The sequence below is a fragment of the Lolium perenne genome, chromosome 2 (genome assembly GCF_019359855.2).
Source record: "Lolium perenne isolate Kyuss_39 chromosome 2, Kyuss_2.0, whole genome shotgun sequence".
Lineage (NCBI taxonomy): Eukaryota > Viridiplantae > Streptophyta > Magnoliopsida > Poales > Poaceae > Lolium > Lolium perenne.
In genome coordinates this window covers 170444349-170457848 of record NC_067245.2, presented here as the reverse complement: position 1 = coordinate 170457848, position 13500 = coordinate 170444349, and positions in this window count along the sequence as shown.

The following is a 13500-nucleotide window of genomic DNA, read 5'->3' as shown; positions in this document are numbered from 1 at the left end:
TGAGATCCATATGATGAGCATTGTATCACTATTAGTCTATGTGCTACTCTTGTGATGTTATTAAAGTAGTCTATTCCTCCTTCACGGTGTAATGGTGACAGTGTGTGCATCGTGTAGTACTTGGCGTAGGCTATGATCATAATCTCTTGTAGGTTATGGAGTTAATTATTACTATGATAGTATTGATGTGATTCATTCCCCCTTCATAGTGTAAAGGTGACAGTGTGTATGCTATGTTAGTACTCGGTTTAAATTGCAAAGATCTATTATGCTCTAAGGTTACTTAAATATGAATGCCGAATGTTGTGGAGCTTGTTAACTCCGGCATTGAGGTGCTCTTGTAGCCCTACACAACGAATGGTGTTCATTATCAAACAAGAGTATATGTAGCACAAAGGAAGAGAACTTATTTATGTGATCAATGTTGAGAGTGTCCACTAGTGAAAGTATGATCCCTAGGCCTTGTTTCCAAATACTGCAAACACCGCTTGTTTACTATTCTACTGCATGTTTACTTCCTGCAATATTACTACCATCAACTGCACGCCAGCAAGCACTTTTCTGGCGCCGTTACTACTGCTCATATTCATTCATACCACTTGTATTTCACTATCTCTTCGCCGAACTAGTGCACCTATACATCTGACAAGTGTATTAGGTGTGTTGGGGACACAAGAGACTTCTTGTATCGTGATTGCAGGGTTGCTTGAGAGGGATATCTTTGACCTCTTCCTCCCTGAGTTCGATAAACCTTGGGTGATCCACTTGAGGGAAACTTGCTGCTGTTTTACAAACCTCTGCTCTTGGAGGCCCAACACTGTCTGCAAGAATAGAAGCACCCGTAGACATCAGCTGCCTATCATGATCAAGATCATCTATTTGTAATGCTACATGTTGTGTTTGTTGGGATCCGATGAATATTGAATACTATGTCAAGTTGATTATCAATCTATCATATATGTTGTTTATGTTCTTGCATGCTCTCTGTTGCTAGTAGAGGCTCTGGCCAAGTTGATACTTGTGACTCCAAGAGGGAGTATTTATGCTCGATAGTGGGTTCATGCCTCCATTGAATCTGGGACAGTGACAGAAAGTTCTAAGGTTGTGGATGTGCTGTTGCCACTAGGGATAAAACATCGATGCTTTGTCTAAGGATATTTGTGTTGATTACATTACGCACCATACTTAATGCAATTGTCTGTTGCTTGCAACATAATACCGGAAGGGGTTCGGATGATAACCTGAAAGTGGACTTTTTAGGCATAGATGCATGCTGGATAGCGGTCTATGTACTTTGTCGTAATGCCCTGATTAAATCTCATAGTACTCATCATGATATTTGTATGTGCATTGTTATGCCTTCTTTATTTGTCAATTGCCCAACTGTAATTTGTTCACCCAACATCTGTTTATCTTATGGGAGAGACACCACTAGTGAACTGTGGACCCCGGTCCTATTCTTTACATCTGAAATACAATCTACTTCAATTGTTCTTTACTCTTCTTCGCAAACAAACATCATCATCCACACTATACATCTAATCCTTTGTTTACAGCAAGCCGGTGAGATTGACAACCTCACTGTTACGTTGGGGCAAAGTACTTTGATTGTGTTGTGCAGGTTCCACGTTGGCGCCGGAATCCCTGGTGTTGCGCCGCACTACACTCCGCCACCAACAACCTTCAACGTGCTTCTTGGCTCCTCCTGGTTCGATAAACCTTGGTTTCTTTCTGAGGGAAAACTTACTGCTGTGCACATCACACCTTCCTCTTGGGGTTCCCAACGGACGTGTGTCTCACGCGCATCAAGACTGTTTTCTGGCGCCGTTGCTGGGGAGATCAAGACACGCTGCAAGGGGAGTTTCCACTTCCAATCTCTTTACTTTGTTTTTGTCTTGTCTTGCTTTATTTTATTTACTACTTTGTTTGCTGCACTAAAACAAAAACACAAAAAAATTAGTTGCTAGTTTTACTTTATTTACTGTCTTGTTCTCCATATCAAAAACACAAAAAAAATTAGTTACTTGCATTTACTTTATCTAGTTTGCTTTATTTACTATTGCTAAAATGAATACTCCTGAAAACACTAAGTTGTGTGACTTCACAAACACTAATAATAATGATTTCTTATGCACACCTATTGCTCCACCTGCTACTACATCAGAATTCTTTGAAATTAAACCTGCTTTACTGAATCTTATCATGAGAGAGCAATTTTCTGGTGTTAGTTCTGATGATGCTGCTGCCCATCTTAATAATTTTGTTGAACTTTGTGAAATGCAAAAGTATAAGGATGTAGATGGTGATATTATAAAATTAAAATTGTTTCCTTTCTCCTTAAGAGGAAGAGCTGAAGATTGGTTGCTATCTTTGCCTAAGAATAGTATTGATTCATGGACTAAATGTAAGGATGCTTTTATTGGTAGATATTATCCTCCCGCTAAAATTATATCTTTGAGAAGTAGCATAATGAATTTCAAGCAATTAGATAATGAACATGTTGCTCAAGCATGGGAGAGAATGAAATCTTTGGTAAAGACTTGCCCAACCCATGGACTAACTACTTGGATGATCATCCAAACCTTTTATGCAGGATTGAATTTTTCTTCGCGGAACCTATTGGATTCAGCTGCTGGAGGTACCTTTATGTCCATTACTTTGGGGGCAGCAACAAAGCTTCTTGATAACATGATGATAAATTACTCTGAATGGCACACGGAAAGAGCTCCACAAGGTAAGAAGGTAAATTCTGTTGAAGAAACCTCCTCCTTGAGTGATAAGATTGATGTGATTATGTCTATGCTTGTGAATGGTAGATCTAATGTTGATCCTAATAATGTTCCTTTAGCTTCATTGGTTGCCCAAGAAGAACATGTTGATGTGAACTTCATTAAAAATAATAATTTCAACAATAATGCTTATAGGAATAATTCTGGTAACAACTATAGGCCATATCCTTCTGCTAATGGTAATGGTTATGGTAATTCTTATGGGAATTCTTACAAAAATAATAGGAGTGTACCCCCTGGTCTTGAAGCCATGCGTAAAGAATTTATTAGTACACAAACTGCTTTTAACAAATCTGTTGAAGAAAAGCTAGATAAAATTGATATTCTTGCTTCTAAGGTTGATAGACTTGCCTCTGATGTTGATCTTTTAAAATTGAAAGTTATGCCTAATAAGGATATTGAAAATAAGATTGTTACTACAGCAAATGCCATCCAAGTTATAATTAATGAGAATATAAGATTGATGGCTGAATTGCATACTAGGTGGGAAAGAGAAGAAAATGAAAAACTTGCTAAAGAGAATAATGTAGCTAAAGTTTGGACTATTACCACCACTAGTAATGATAATGATTCACATGTTGCAAAACCTCCTACTATCAATGGTAAAATAATTGGTGTTGGCAATGTTTCTACTCCTAGTGCAAAGCGTGCAAAACTACCTGAAACTGCTAAAACTGCTGAAACTGCTTGTGATAAAACTACTGAAATTTTTTCCAACATTGGGGACAATGATTCCATTTCTGTAGGTCATAATGATTTAGACTTTGATGATTGTCACATCTCTGAAGTTATAAAGTTCTTACAAAAACTTGCTAAAAGTCCCAATGCTAGTGCTATAAATTTGGCCTTTACAAAACATATTACAAATGCTCTCATAAAAGCTAGAGAAGATAAACTAAAACTTGAAACTTCTATTCCTAGGAAGTTAGAAGATGGTTGGGATCCCATCATTAAGATGAGGGTCAATGATTTTGATTGTAATGCTTTATGTGATCTTGGTGCAAGTATTTCTGTTATGCCCAAGAAAATCTATGATATGCTTGACTTGCCACCATTGAAAAATTGTTATTTGGATGTTAATCTCGCTGATAATGCTATAAAGAAACCTTTGGGGAGGATTGATAATGTTTGTATTATGGTTAACAATAACCTTGTCCCCGTTGATTTTGTTGTCTTGGATATTGAATGCAATGCATCTTGTCCCATTATATTGGGAAGACCTTTTCTTCGAACTGTTGGTGCTACCATTGATATGAAGGAAGGTAATATTAAATATCAATTTCCTCTCAAGAAAGGTATGGAACACTTCCCTAGAAAGAAAATGAAGTTACCTTATGATTCTATTATTAGAACAAATTATGATGTTGATGCTTCATCTCTTGATAATACTTGATTCACACTTTCTGCGCCTAGTTGAAAGGCGTTAAAGAAAAGCGCTTATGGGAGACAACCCATCATTTTACTTCTGCACTTTGTTTTATATTTGAGTCTTAGAAGTTGTTACTACTGTAGCAACCTCTCCTTATCTTTATTTTATTGCATTGTTGTGCCAAGTAAAGTCTTTGATAGTAAAGTCAATACTAGATTTGGATTACTGCGCAGAAACAGATTTCTTGCTGTCACGAATTTGGGTATGGTTCTCTGTAGGTAACTCAGAAAAATCTGCCAATTTACGTGCGTGATCCTCAGATATGTACGCAACTTTCATTCAATTTGGGCATTTTCATCTGAGCAAGTCTGGTGCCTCAAAAAAATTTGTCTTTACGGACTGTTCTGTTTTGACAGATTCTGCCTTTTATTTCGCATTGCCTGTTTTGCTATGTTTGATGGATTTCTTTGTTCCATTAACTTTCAGTAGCTTTGTGCAATGTCCAGAAGTGTTAAGAATGATTATGTCACCTCTGAATATATGAATTATGCACTGACCCTCTAATGAGTTTGTTTTAAGTTTGGTGTGGAGGAAGTTTTCAAGGGTCAAGAGAGGAGGATGATACAATATGATCAAGAAGAGTGAAGAGTTTAAGCTTGGGGATGCCCCCGTGGTTCATCCCTGCATATTTTAAGAAGACCCAAGCGTCTAAGCTTGGGGATGCCCAAGGCATCTCTTCTTCATCGACAACTTATCAGGTCACCTCTAGTGAAACTATATTTTTATTCCGTCACACCTCATGTGCTTTACTTCGAGCGTCTGTTTGTTTTTATTTTTGTTTTGTTTGAATAAGATCGGATCCTAGCATTCTTTGTTTGGGAGAGAGACACGCTCCGCTGTTTCGTATGAACACATAATGTTCTTAGCTTTATCTTTAATGTTCATTGCGAAAGTTGGACTATTTCATTCATTGTTATATGGTTGGAAACGGAAAATGCCGCATGTGTTAAATGGTATAATGTCTTGAATAATGTGATACTTGGCAATTGTTGTGCTCATATAGATCATGTTTAAGCTCTTGCATCATGTACCTTGTACCCATTAATGAATAACTACATAGAGCTTGTTAAAATTTGGTTTGCATGATTGATCTCTAGAGTCTAGATATTTTCTGGTTAAGGTGTTTGAACAACAAGGAGACAATGTAAAGTCTTATAATAGCTACAATATGTTCATATGTGAGCTTTGCTGCACCTTTTATACTTGAGTTTGCTTCAAACAACCTTGCTAGCCTAGCCTTGTATTGAGAGGAATTCTTCTCGTGCATCCAAATCCTTGAGCCAAATACTATGCCATTTGTGTCCACCATACCTACCTACCACATGGTATTTCTCCGCCATTCCAAAGTATATTACTTGAGTGCTACCTTTAAAACTTCTATTCTTTGCCTTTACAATATATAGCTCATGGGACAAATAGCCTTAAAAACTATTGTGGTGAAGAATATGTACTTATGTGTCTTATTTCTTAATAAGTTGCTTGTTGAGCGGTAACCATGTTTCTGGGGATGCCATCAACTTTTACCTTTGTTGAATATCATGTGAGTTGCTATGCATGTTCGTCTTGTCTGAAGTAAGAGCGATTTTCATGATCAAATGGTTTGAGTATGCATACTGTTAGAGAAGAACATTGGGCCGCTAACTAAAGCCATGATTCATGGTGGAAGTTTCAGTTTGGACACAAATCCTCAATCTCTTATGAGAATATTAACTGTTGTTGAATGCTTATGCATTAAAGAGGAGTCCATTATCTGTTGTCTATGTTGTCCCGGTATGGATGTCTAAGTTGAGAATAATCAAAAGCGAGAAATCCAATGCGAACTTTCTCCTTAGACCTTTGTACAGGCGGCATAGAGGTACCCCTTTGTGACACTTGGTTGAAACATATGCTATGCAATGATAATCCGTGTTAATCCAAACTAATTAGGACAAGGTGCGAGCACTATTAGTATACTATGCATGAGGCTTGCAACTTATAAGATATCTTATACATAACACATATGCTTTATTACTAACGTTGACAAAATTGTTTCTTGTTTTCAAAATGAAAAGCTCTAGCACAAATATAGTAATCCATGCTTCCCTCTGCGAAGGGCCTATCTTCTACTTTATTGTTGAGTCAGTTTACCTATTATTTCTATCCCAGAAGCAAACACTTGTATCAACTGTGTGCATTGATTCTTACATGTTTACCTATTGCACTTTTTATATTACTTTGTGTTGACAATTATCCATGAGATATATATGTTGAAGTTGAAAGCAATCGCTGAAACTTATATCTTCCTTTGTGTTGCTTCAATGCCTTTACTTTGAATTTATTGCTTTATGAGTAACTCTTATGCAAGTCTTATTGATGCTTGTCTTGAAAGTATTATTCATGAAAAGTCTTTGCTATATGATTCATGTGTTTACTCATTATCTTCATCATTGCTTCGAATCGCTGCATTCATCTCATATGCTTACAATAGTATGATCAAGATTATGATAGCATGTCACTTCAGAAATTATCTTTGTTATCGTTTACCTACTCGAGGGCGAGTAGGAACTAAGCTTGGGGATGCTTGATACGTCCCAAACGTATCTATAATTTCTTATGTTCCATGCTACTTTTATGATGATACTCACATGTTTTATACACATTATATGTCATTATTATGCATTTTCCGGCACTAACCTATTGACGAGATGCCGAAGAGCCAGTTGTTGTTTTCTGCTGTTTTTGGTTTCAGAAATCCTAGTAAGGAAATATTCTCGGAATTGGACGAAATCAATGCCCAGGGGCCTATTTTTCCACGAAGCTTCCAGAAGTCCGAAGAGGAAACGAAGTGGGGCCACGAGGCGGCGACACACTAGGGCGGCGCGGCCTGGGCCCTGGCCGCGCCGGCCTGTTGTGTGGGCCCCTCGTGACGCCCCCTGACCTCCCCTTTCGCCTACATATAGTCTTCGTCGCGAATACCCCAGTACCGAGAGCCACGATACGGAAAACCTTCTAGAGACGCCGCCGCCGCCAATCCCATCTCGGGGGATTCAGGAGATCGCCTCCGGCACCCTGCCGGAGAGGGGAATCATCTCCCGGAGGTCTCTTCATCGCCATGATCGCCTCCGGATCGATGTGTGAGTAGTCCACCCCTGGACTATGGGTCCATAGCAGTAGCTAGATGGTTGTCTTCTCATCATTGTGCTATCATGTTAGATCTTGTGAGCTGCCTATCATGATCAAGATCATCTATTTGTAATGCTACATGTTGTGTTTGTTGGGATCCGATGAATATTGAATACTATGTCAAGTTGATTATCAATCTATCATATATGTTGTTTATGTTCTTGCATGTTCTCCGTTGCTAGTAGAGGCTCTGGCCAAGTTGATACTTGTGACTCCAAGAGGGAGTATTTATGCTTGATAGTGGGTTCATGCCTCCATTGAATCTGGGACAGTGACAAAAAGTTCTAAGGTTGTGGATGTGCTGTTGCCACTAGGGATAAAACATTGATGCTTTGTCTAAGGATATTTGTTTGATTACATTACGCACCATACTTAATGCAATTGTCTGTTGCTTGCAACTTAATACCGGAAGGGGTTCGGATGATAACCTGAAAGTGGACTTTTTAGGCATAGATGCATGCTGGATAGCGGTCTATGTACTTTGTCGTAATGCCCTGATTAAATCTCATAGTACTCATCATGATATTTGTATGTGCATTGTTATGCCTTCTTTATTTGTCAATTGCCCAACTGTAATTTGTTCACCCAACATCTGTTTATCTTATGGGAGAGACACCACTAGTGAACTGTGGACCCCGGTCCTATTCTTTACATCTGAAATACAATCTATTGCAATTGTTCTTTACTGTTCTTCGCAAACAAACATCATCATCCACACTATACATCTAATCCTTTGTTTACAGCAAACCGGTGAGATTGACAACTGATGCGTGTGGTTGGCACGTCCGTTGGGAACCCCAAGAGGAAGGTGTGATGCGCACAGCGGCAAGTTTCCCTCAGTAAGAAACCAAGGTTTAATCGGACCAGTAGGAGTCAAGAAGCACGTTGAAGGTTGATGGCGGCGAGATGTAGTGCGGCGCAACACCAGTGATTCCGGCGCCAACGTGGAACCTGCACAACACAACCAAGATACTTTGCCCCAACGAAACAGTGAGGTTGTCAATCTCACCGGCTTGCTGTAACAAAGAGTTAACCGTATTGTGTGGAAGATGATTGTTTGCAGAAACAGAGAACAAAGATTGCAAGAGATTGTATTTCAAGAAAGAGAATTGGTCCGGGTCCACAGCTCACTAGAGGTGTCTCTCCCATAAGACGAACAAAGATGTTGGGTGAACAAATTACAGTTGGGCAATTGACAAATAAAGAGAGCATGACCATGCACATACATATCATGATGAGTATAGTGAGATTTAATTGGGCATTACGACAAAGTACATAGACCGCCATCCAACTGCATCTATGCCTAAAAAGTCCACCTTCAGGTTATCATCCGAACCCCTTCCAGTATTAAGTTGCTAACAACAGACAATTGCATTAAGTATGGTGCGTAATGTAACTAGTGACTACATCCTTGAACATAGCACTAATGTTTTATCCCTAGTGGCAACAAGACAACACAACCTTAGAACTTTCTCACATCGTCCTGTGTTAATGCAGGCATGAACCCACTATCGAGCATAAGTACTCCCTCTTGGAGTTACAAGCATCTACTTGGCAGAGCATCTACTAGTAACGGAGAGCATGCAAGATCATAAACAACACATAGCATAACTTTGATAATCAACATAACAAGTATTCTCTATTCATCGGATCCCAACAAACGCAACATATAGAATTACAGATAGATGATCTTGATCATGTTAGGCAGCTCACAAGATCCGACAATGATAGCACAATGGGGAGAAGACAACCATCTAGCTACTGCTATGGACCCATAGTCCAGGGGTAGACTACTCACACATCACACGGAGGCGACCATGGCGGCGTAGAGTCCTCCGGAGATGATTCCCCTCTCGGCAGGGTGCCGGAGGCGATCTCCTGGATCCCCGAGATGGGATCGGCGGCGGCGGCGTCTCTGGGAAGGTTTTCCGTCTCGTGGTTCTCGGCACCGGGGGTTTCGTCACGGAGACTTTTATAGGCGGAAGGGCAGGTCAAGACGCGGCACGGGGCCCCACACCACAGGGCCGCGCGGCCAAGGGGGCCGCGCCGCCTATAGTGTGGCCCTCCGTGGCCCCTCTTCGTCTCTCCTTCGGACTTCGGAAGCTTCGTGAGAAAATAGGCCCTGGGCTTTCATTTCGTCCAATTCCGAGAATATTTCCTTACTAGGATTTCTGAAACCAAAAACAGCAGAAACAAAGAATCGGCACTTCGGCATCTTGTTAATAGGTTAGTTCCAGAAAATGCACGAATATGACATAAAGTGTGCATAAAACATGTAGATAACATCAATAATGTGGCATGGAACATAAGAAATTATCGATACGTCGGAGACGTATCAGCATCCCCAAGCTTAGTTCTGCTCGTCCCGAGCTGGTAAAACGATAACACAGATAATTTCTGGAGTGACATGCCATCATAATCTTGATCATACTATTTGTAAAGCATATGTAGTGAATGCAGCGATCAAAACAATGTATATGACATGAGTAAACAAGTGAATCATAAAGCAAAGACTTTTCATGAATAGCACTTCAAGACAAGCATCAATAAGTCTTGCATAAGAGTTAACTCATAAAGCAATAATTCAAAGTAAAGGTATTGAAGCAACACAAAAGAAGATTAAGTTTCAGCGGTTGCTTTCAACTTGTAACATGTATATCTCATGGATATTGTCAACATAGAGTAATATAATAAGTGCAATAAGCAAGTATGTAGGAATCAATGCATAGTTCACACAAGTGTTTGCTTCTTGAGGTGGAGAGAAATAGGTGAACTGACTCAACATTGAAAGTAAAAGAATGGTCCTCCATAGAGGAAAAGCATCGATTGCTATATTTGTGCTAGAGCTTTGATTTTGAAAACATGAAACAATTTTGTCAACGGTAGTAATAAAGCATATGCATCATGTAAATTATATCTTATAAGTTGCAAGCCTCATGCATAGTGTACCAATAGTGCCCGCACCTTGTCCTAATTAGCTTGGACTACCTGGATTATCACCGCAATACATATGCTTTAACCAAGTATCACAAAGGGGTACCTCTATGCCGCTGTACAAAGGTCTAAGGAGAAAGCTCGCATTTGGATTTCTCGCTTTTGATTATTCTCAACTTAGACATCCATACCGGGACAACATAGACAACAGATAATGGACTCCTCTTTTAATGCTTTAAGCATTCAACAACAATTAATTCTTTTCTCATTAGAGATTTGAGGATGTTTGTCCAAAACTGAAACTTCCACCATGGATCATGGCTTTAGTTAGCGGCCCAATGTTCTTCTCTCACAATATGCATGCTCAAACCATTCAACTCAGTGTAGATCGCCCTTACTTCAGACAAGACGAACATGCATAGCAACTCACATGAAATTCAACCAATGAATAGTTGATGGCATCCCCAGTAAACATGGTTATCGCACAACAAGCAACTTAATAAGAGATAAAGTGCATAATTACATATTCAATACCACAATAGTTTTTAAGCTATTTGTCCCATGAGCTATATATTGCAAAGGTGAATGATGGAATTTTAAAGGTAGCACTCAAGCAATTTACTTTGGAATGGCGGAAAATACCATGTAGTAGGTAGGTATGGTGGACACAAATGGCATAGTGGTTGGCTCAAGTATTTTGGATGCATGAGAAGTATTCCCTCTCGATACAAGGTTTAGGCTAGCAAGGCTTATTTGAAACAAACACAAGGATGAACCGGTGCAGCAAAACTCACATAAAAGACATATTGAAAACATTATAAGACTCTACACCGTCTTCCTTGTTGTTCAAACTCAATACTAGAAATTATCTAGACCTTAGAGAAACCAAATATGCAAACCAAATTTTAGCATGCTCTATGTATTTCTTCATTAATGGGTGCAAAGCATATGATGCAAGAGCTTAATCATGAGCACAACAATTGCCAAGTATCACATTACCCAAGACATTTATAGCAATTACTACATGTATCATTTTCCAATTCCAACCATATAACAATTTAACGAAGGAGAAACTTCGCCATGAATACTATGAGTAGAAACCAAGGACATACTTGTCCATATGCTACAGCGGAGCGTGTCTCTCTCCCATAAAGTGAATGCTAGGATCCATTTTATTCAAACAAAACAAAAACAAAAACAACGACGCTCCAAGAAAAAGCACATAAGATGTGATGGAATAAAAATATAGTTTCAGGGGAGGAACCTGATAATGTTGTCGATGAAGAAGGGGATGCCTTGGGCATCCCCAAGCTTAGACGCTTGAGTCTTCTTGATATATGCAGGGGTGAACCACCGGGTGCATCCCCAAGCTTAGAGCTTTCACTCTCCTTGATCATGTTGCATCATACTCCTCTCTTTTGATCCTTGAAAACTTCCTCCACACCAAACTCGAAACAACTCATTAGAGGGTTAGTGCACATTATAAATTGACATATTCAGAGGTGACACAATCATTCTTAACACTTCTGGACATTGCATAATGCTACTGGACATTAGTGGATCAAAGAAATTCATCCAACATAGCGAAAGAGGCAATGTGAAATAAAAGGCAGAATCTGTCAAAATAGAACAGTTCGCATTGACGAATTTTAAAATGGCACCAGACTTGCTCAAATGAAAATGCTCAAATTGAATGAAAGTTGCGTACATATCTGAGGATCATGCACGTAAATTGGCTTAATTTTCTGAGTTACCTACAGGGAGGTGGACCCAGATTCGTGACAGCAAAGAAATCTGGAACTGTGCAGTAATCCAAATCTAGTACTTACTTTTCTATCAACGGCTTAACTTGGCACAACAAAACACAAAACTAAGATAAGGAGAGGTTGCTACAGTAGTAAACAACTTCCAAGACACAAAATAAAAACAAAGTACTGTAGGTAAAAACATGGGTTGTCTCCCATAAGCGCTTTTCTTTAACGCCTTTCAGCTAGGCGCAGAAAGTGTGTATCAAGTATTATCAAGAGATGAAGTGTCAACATCATAATTTGTTCTCATAATAGAATCAAAAGGTACCTTCATTCTCTTTCTAGGGAAGTGTTCCATACCTTTCTTGAGAGGAAATTGATATTTTATATTACCTTCCTTCATATCAATGATAGCACCAACAGTTCGAAGAAAAGGTCTTCCCAATATAATGGGGCAAGATGCATTGTATTCAATATCCAAGACAACAAAATCAACGGGAACAAGGTTATTGTTAATGGTAATGCGAACATTATCAACTTTACCCAAAGGTTTCTTTGTAGAATGATCAGCAAGATTAACATCCAAATAACAATTTTTCAGCGGTGGCAAGTCAAGCATATTATAAATTTTCTTAGGCATAACAGAGATACTTGCACCAAGATCACATAAAGCATTACAATCAAAATCTTTAACCTTCATCTTAATGATGGGCTCCCAACCATCCTCTAACTTTTTAGGAATAGAGGCTTCACGCTCTAGTTTCTCTTCTCTAGCTTTTATGAGAGCATTTGTAATATGATGCGTGAAAGCCAAATTTATAGCACTAGCATTAGGACTTTTAGCAAGTTTTTGCAAGAACTTTATAACTTCAGAGATGTGGCAATCATCAAAATTCAAACCATTATAATCTAAAGCAATGGGATCATCATCCCCAATGTTGGAAAAAATTTCAGCAGCTTTATCACAGGCAGTTTCAGCAGTTTTAGCAGTTTCAGGCAGTTTTTCGCGCTTTGCATTCGAAGTGGAAACATTGCTAACACCAGAAAATTGCTCTCGCATAACAAGATTCAGTAAAGCAGGTTTAATTTCAAAGAATTCTGCTGTAGTAGCAGGTGGAGCAATAGGTGTGCATAAGAAATCATTATTATTTGTGGTTGTGAAGTCACACAACTTAGTATTTTCAGCGTTGGCCATTTTAGCAATAGTAAATAAAGCAAACTAGATAAAGTAAATGCAAGTAAACTAATTTTTTTGTGTTTTTGATATAGTAAACAAGATAACAAATAAAGTAAAACTAGCAACTAATTTTTTTGTATTTTGATTTAGTGCAGCAAACAAAGTAGTAAATAAAACTAAGCAAGACAAAAACAAAGTAAAGAGATTGAGAAGTGGAGACTCCCCTTGCAGCGTGTCTTGATCTCCCCGGCAACGGCGCCA